Here is a 6000-nt window from a genome sequence, read left to right as displayed (position 1 = left end):
ATTAGAAACCCTGATAAAACACCCCATTTTAAAAACTAGACCCCTCAAAGTATTCAAAACAGCAGTTATAAAGTTTTTTAACCCTTCAGGCATTTCACAGGAATTAAAGCAAAGTGGAGGTGAAATTTGCAAATTTCATTTTTCTTGCTGAATTTCAATTTTATTCATTTTTTTTTCTGTAACACAGAAGGTTTTACCAGAGAAACACTACTAAATATGTATTTTCCAGATTCTGCAGTTTTTAGAAATGTCCCACATGTGGCCCTACTGCGCTCGTGGACTAAATGACAAGCCCTAGAAGCAAAGAAGCACCTAGTGCATTTTGAGTCCTCTTTTTTATTAGAATATATTTTAGGCAGCATGCCAGGTTTGAAGAGGTGTTGAGGTGTCAAAACAGTAGGAATCCCCCAATAGTGACCCCATTTTGTAAACTACACCCCTCAAGGAATTCATTTAGGGTTGTTGTTACCATTTTGACCGCACATTTTTTTCACAGCACGTATTTGAATTGGGCTCTGAAATGAAAAAAATGACATTTTTTCCAATAAAATGTCATTTGTGATCAAAATTTCTTATTTTCACAGGGAACAAAATACCCCATTTTGTTGCCCAATTTGTCCTTAGTGTGGCAGTACCCCATTTGTGGTGATAAACTGCCGTTTGGGCCCATGGGAGGGCTCAGAAGGAAAGGAGCGCTATATGTTTGTTGGAGTCCAGATTTTGTTGGATTGGTTTTCGGGTGCCATGTCGCATTTGCAGAGCCTCAGAGGTATCAAAGCAATGGAAACCCACCAAAAGTGACCCCATTTTGGAAACTACACCCCTCAAGGAATTCATTTATGGTTGTTGTTAGCATTTTGACCGCACAGTTTTTTCACAGCACCTATTTCAATTGGGCTGTGACATTAAAAAAATGTCATTTTTTCCAAGAAGATGTAATTTTTTACCAAAATTTCTTATTTTCACAGGGAACAAAATACTCAATTTTGTTGCCCAATTTCTCCTGAGTGCATCAATACCCCATTTGTGGAAATAAACTGCCGTTTGGGCCCATGGGAGGCCTCAGAAGGGAAGGAGCGCTGTGTGTTCTTTGGAGTACAGATTTTGCTGGTTTGGTTTTCGTGTGCCATGTCGCATTTGCAGAGCCCCAGAGGTATCAAAGCAATGGAAACCCACCAGAAGTGACCCCATTTTGGAAACTACACCCCTCAAGGAATTCCTTTATGGGTAATGTGACCATTTAGACCCCATAGTTTCTTCACAGAACTTATTTGAATTGGGCTGGGAATTTAAAAAAAATATATTTTTTCCAATAATATGTCATTTTAGCTCAAAAATTCTTATTTTCACAAGAAATAAAATACTCAATTTTGTTGCCCAATTTGTCCTGAGTGCGGCAATACCCCATTTGTGGTGATAAACTGCCGTTTGGGCCCATGGGAGGCCTCAGAAGGGAAGGAGCACTGTGTGTTCTTTGGAGTACAGATTTTGTTGGATTGGTTTTCGGGTGCCATGTCACATTTGCAGAGCCCCAGAGGTATCAAAGCAATGGAAACCCACCAGAAGTGACCCCATTTTGGAAACTACACCCCTCAAGGAATTCATTTATGGGTAATGTGACCATTTAGACCCCATAGTTTTTTCACAGAACTTATTTGAATTGGGCTGGGAATGAAAACAAAATTATTTTTGTCAAATAATATGTAGTTTTGGCTGAAAATTTCTTATTTTCACAAGAAACAAAATACCCCATTCTGTTGCGCAATTTGTTCTGAGTGCCGCAATACCCCATTTGTTGTGATAAACTGCCGTTTGGGCCCATGGGAGGGCTCAGAAGGAAAGGACCACCATTTGGCCTACTCAGGATTTTCTAGTGCGAAGTCATGTATGCAGAGGCCCCTGAGGTACCAGTACAGTTGAAACCCGCAAGAAGTGACCCCGTTTTAAAAACTACACCCTTAAGGCATTCATCTAGAGGTGTAGTGACCATTTTGACCGGAGACCTACACCCCATAAACTGTAATGTGGGTTCTCCCGGATCTGGCAATACCCTACATGTGGCTGTTATCAGCTGTCTGGACACACAGCAGGGCCCAGAGGGGAAAGACGAGGGGGGATAAGCTGTGCGGAGTGCATCAGCGTAAGTAAAATTGGGGTAAATTATAAACCAAGGGATGTATGATAAATTTTAAAACACTTTCATACAGAGCTCTGGTTATTCGGGACACGTGTCACATTGATATATTGTGTCCTCCCTTATCCCCCTCTTATAGCAGACTTTGCACCTCTTTTGACTTTTTCCCTTCTTGCCAGTTTGGGGAACTTCCCCTGGAAAGTGTTGCCCTGGTACGATGCGTGTGGGCTCGCTTCCAGAAGTACTGGGTGCCCCCCCTTCTTGGTCCCTAAAGATTAGGTTCTTGATAATCACCTCTTGAAATTCCAGGAAAGTTCCCGTCTGGCCTGCACATCGACGTAGCATGTACACATTGTACAAAGCCATCTGTATGATGTTCCCGGCCAGCTTCTTATACCACACCGCATGGCGCTGTAGGGCTTCAGGGCTTGATCTTACAAGTCCATCACTCCCATGTACCTATTGTAGTCCAGGATGCAGTCTGGTTTGGGGGTGGCCTTTCCTTCATATATCCTAAACCTGTAGGTATACCCTGATGCACTCTCACAGCTTATACATCTTCACGCCATACCTTGCCCTCTTACCCGGCAGGTACTCGCGGAATTGAACCCTCCCTTTAAAATGTACCAGGGACTCATCAATAGAAATACACTTCTCGGGGGTGTATGCTTGGGAAAACCGGGCACTGGAACGGTCTAATAGGGGTCTCCGTTTAGACAAACGGTCAAAACTGGGGTAATCTCGGGGTGGGCACGGCTCATTATCAGTATAATGTAAGAAGAGAAGTATTGCCACATTTATTTATTTTTTTAGGTTCCAGTTCAGTTCTGAAGTTGCTTTGAGGGGCCCATATATTAGAAACCCCTATCAAATACCCCATTTTAGAAACTAGACCCCTCAAAGTATTCACAACAGCATGTAGAAAGTTTATGAACCCTTTAGGTGTTTCACAAAAATTTAGAGCAAAGTAGAGGTGAAATTTACATTTTTTTTTTGTCAGAAAATCCTCTTTTATACCATTTTTTTTATAACACAAAAGGATTTATCAGAGAAACGCAACTTAATACTTATTGCCCAGATTCTGCAGTTTAGAGAAATATCCCACATGTGGCCCTTGGGCGGTAATGGACTGAAGCACCGGCCTCCGAAGCAAAGGCGCACCTAGTGGATTTTGAGGCCTCTTTTTTATTAGGCACCATGTCCGGTTTGAAGAGGTCTTGTGGTGCCAAAACATTGGGAACTCCCCAAAAGTGACCCCAATTTGGAAACTAGACCCCTTGAGGAATCCATTGTTGTTTTCTTGGGGTGCATGCAGCTTTTTGATCAGTTTTTATTCTATTTTTAGGTGGCGTGGTGACTAAAAAACAGCAATTCTACTATTGGTTTTTTTTCGTTTTTTTTTACAGCGTTCACCGTGCGCTATAAATGACATATTCACTTTATTCTGCGGGGCGATACGATTACGGCGATACCAGATGTTTATAGTTTTTTTTTATGTCTTATGGCGTTTGCACAATAAAATACGTTTTGTAAACAATCATTCACTTTTTGTGTTATCATATTCTAAGAGCCATAACGTTTTTATTTTTCTATCAATAAAGCCGTTCGAGGACTTATTTTTTGTGTAACGAACTGTAGTTTCGATCAGTACCATTTTTAGGTACATGCGACTTTTTGATCTCTTTTTATTCCATTTTTTGGGAGGTGAAGTGACCAAAGAATTGTGATTGTGGTTCGGTTTATTATTATTTTATTTTACGGCGTTCACCGTGCGGGATAAATAATGAAATAGTTTTGTAGTTCAGGCCGTTACGGACGCGGCAATACGAATTATGTATAGTTTATTTGTTTGTTTATATATTTTTATTAATAATAAAGGACTGATAAGGGAAAAGGTGGGATTTTTACTTTTATTACTTTTAAATCTTTTATTTTCTAATTTTTACACATCTTTTTTTAACTTTTTTTTCACTTTATTACTTTGTCCCACTAGGGGACATGAGGGCAGGAGGCCCTGATCGCTATTCTAATACACTGCACTACATGCGTAGTGCAGTGTATTAGAACTGTCAGCTACTCACTGACAGCAAGCATAGTGGGTCCTGACGTTGTCAGGACCCACTAGGCTTCCGTCTATGGCATAGCCGGACGCCATTGTTTGGTGTCCGGTTGCCATAGTCACCATCGCCGGCCGCTATCGCGTAGCAGGCCGGCGATGGCAGCTTAACCCCTAAAAAGCCGCGATCTCTATAGAACGCGGCTTTTAAGGGGTTAATCAGCGGGGACACAGCGATCGGTCCCCGCTGTAGGAGCTGTGACAGCTGCTGAACAAGACAGCAGCGTCACAGCTCCTGTATGTGTCGGGAGGACGGCCGAAACGGCCGTTACTCCCGTGACGTACTATTACGTCATGGAGCGCGAACGATACAGCTGCCATGACGTAATAGTACGTCAAGGAGCGGGAAGGGGTTAAGGACACAGCCTATTTTGGCCTTGTGGCACAGCCGATTTTTGCAAATCTGACATGTGTCACTTTATGTGGTAATAACTCCGGAATGCTTTTGCCTATCCAAGCGATTCTGAGATTGTTTTGTTGTGACATGTTGTACTTTATGATACTGAAAAAATTTCGTCGTTAAATTCAATATTTATTTGTAAAAAACACCAAAATTTAGAGAAAATTTGCAAAAATCAGAATTTTTCTAAATTGTAATGTATCTTCTTGTAAAACAGATCGTAATACCACACAAAATATTTACTAGTTAACATTTCCCATATGTCTGCTTTGTTTGCATCGTTTTTTGAACGTGCTTTTATTTTTCTTTGACCTCACAAGGCTTAGAACTTTAGCAGCAATTTCTCGCATTTTCAAGAAAATTTCAAAAGGCTATTTTTTCAGGGACCAGTTCAGTTCTGAAGTGGCTTTGAGGGCCTTATATATTAGAAACCCCCTATAAAACACCCCATTTTAAAAACTGCACCCCTCAAAGTATTCAAAACCACATTCAGATTTTTTTTTTTAACCCTTTAGGCATTTCACAGGAAATAAAGCAAAGTAGAGGTGAAATGTACAAATTTCAATTTTTTTTTTACTAAATTAATTTGTAATACAGTTTTTTCTGTACCACAGAAGGTTTTACCCAAAAATGCAACTCAATATTTATTGCCCAGATTCTGCAATTTTTTGAAATATCCCACATGTGGCCCTAGTGTGGTAATGGACTGAAATACCGGCCTCAGAAGCAAAGGAGCACCTAGTGGATTTTGGGGCCTCTATTTTATTAGAATATATTTTAGGCACCATGTCAGGTTTGAAGAGGTCTTGTGGTGCCAAAACAGTGGAAACCCCCCAAAAGTGACCCCATTTTGGAAACTACACCCCTCAAGGCATTTTTCAAGAGGTAGAGTTAGCATTTTTAGCCCACAGGTTTTTTGCTAAATTTATTGGAACTGGTCTGTGAAAATGAAATGATGTTTTAGTTTTGACAAGGAATAAAGGAGAAAAAGCCCAACATTTGTAAAGCAATGTCTCCCGATTACGGCAATACCCCATATGTGGTGATAAACTGCTGTTTGGACCCACGGCAGGGCTCAGAAGGGAACGAGGGCCATTTGGATTTTGGAGCGCAGATTTTGCTGGAATGGTTTTCGGTGCCATGTCGTGTTTTCAAAGCCCTGGAGGGACCATAACAGTGGAAACTCCCCAAAAGTGACCCCATTTTGGAAACTACACCCCTCAAGGAATTTTCTAGGGGTGTAGTGTGCATTTTGACCCTACACGGTTTTTGCTGAATTTATGGGAATTATGCCGTGAAATAGAAAATCTAAATTTTTTTCTAATAAAATGTCGTTTTAGCTCAGATTTT

The sequence above is a fragment of the Rhinoderma darwinii genome, chromosome 4, assembly GCF_050947455.1.
Source record: "Rhinoderma darwinii isolate aRhiDar2 chromosome 4, aRhiDar2.hap1, whole genome shotgun sequence".
NCBI lineage: Eukaryota > Metazoa > Chordata > Amphibia > Anura > Rhinodermatidae > Rhinoderma > Rhinoderma darwinii.
Note: the sequence above shows the minus strand (reverse complement) of the source record.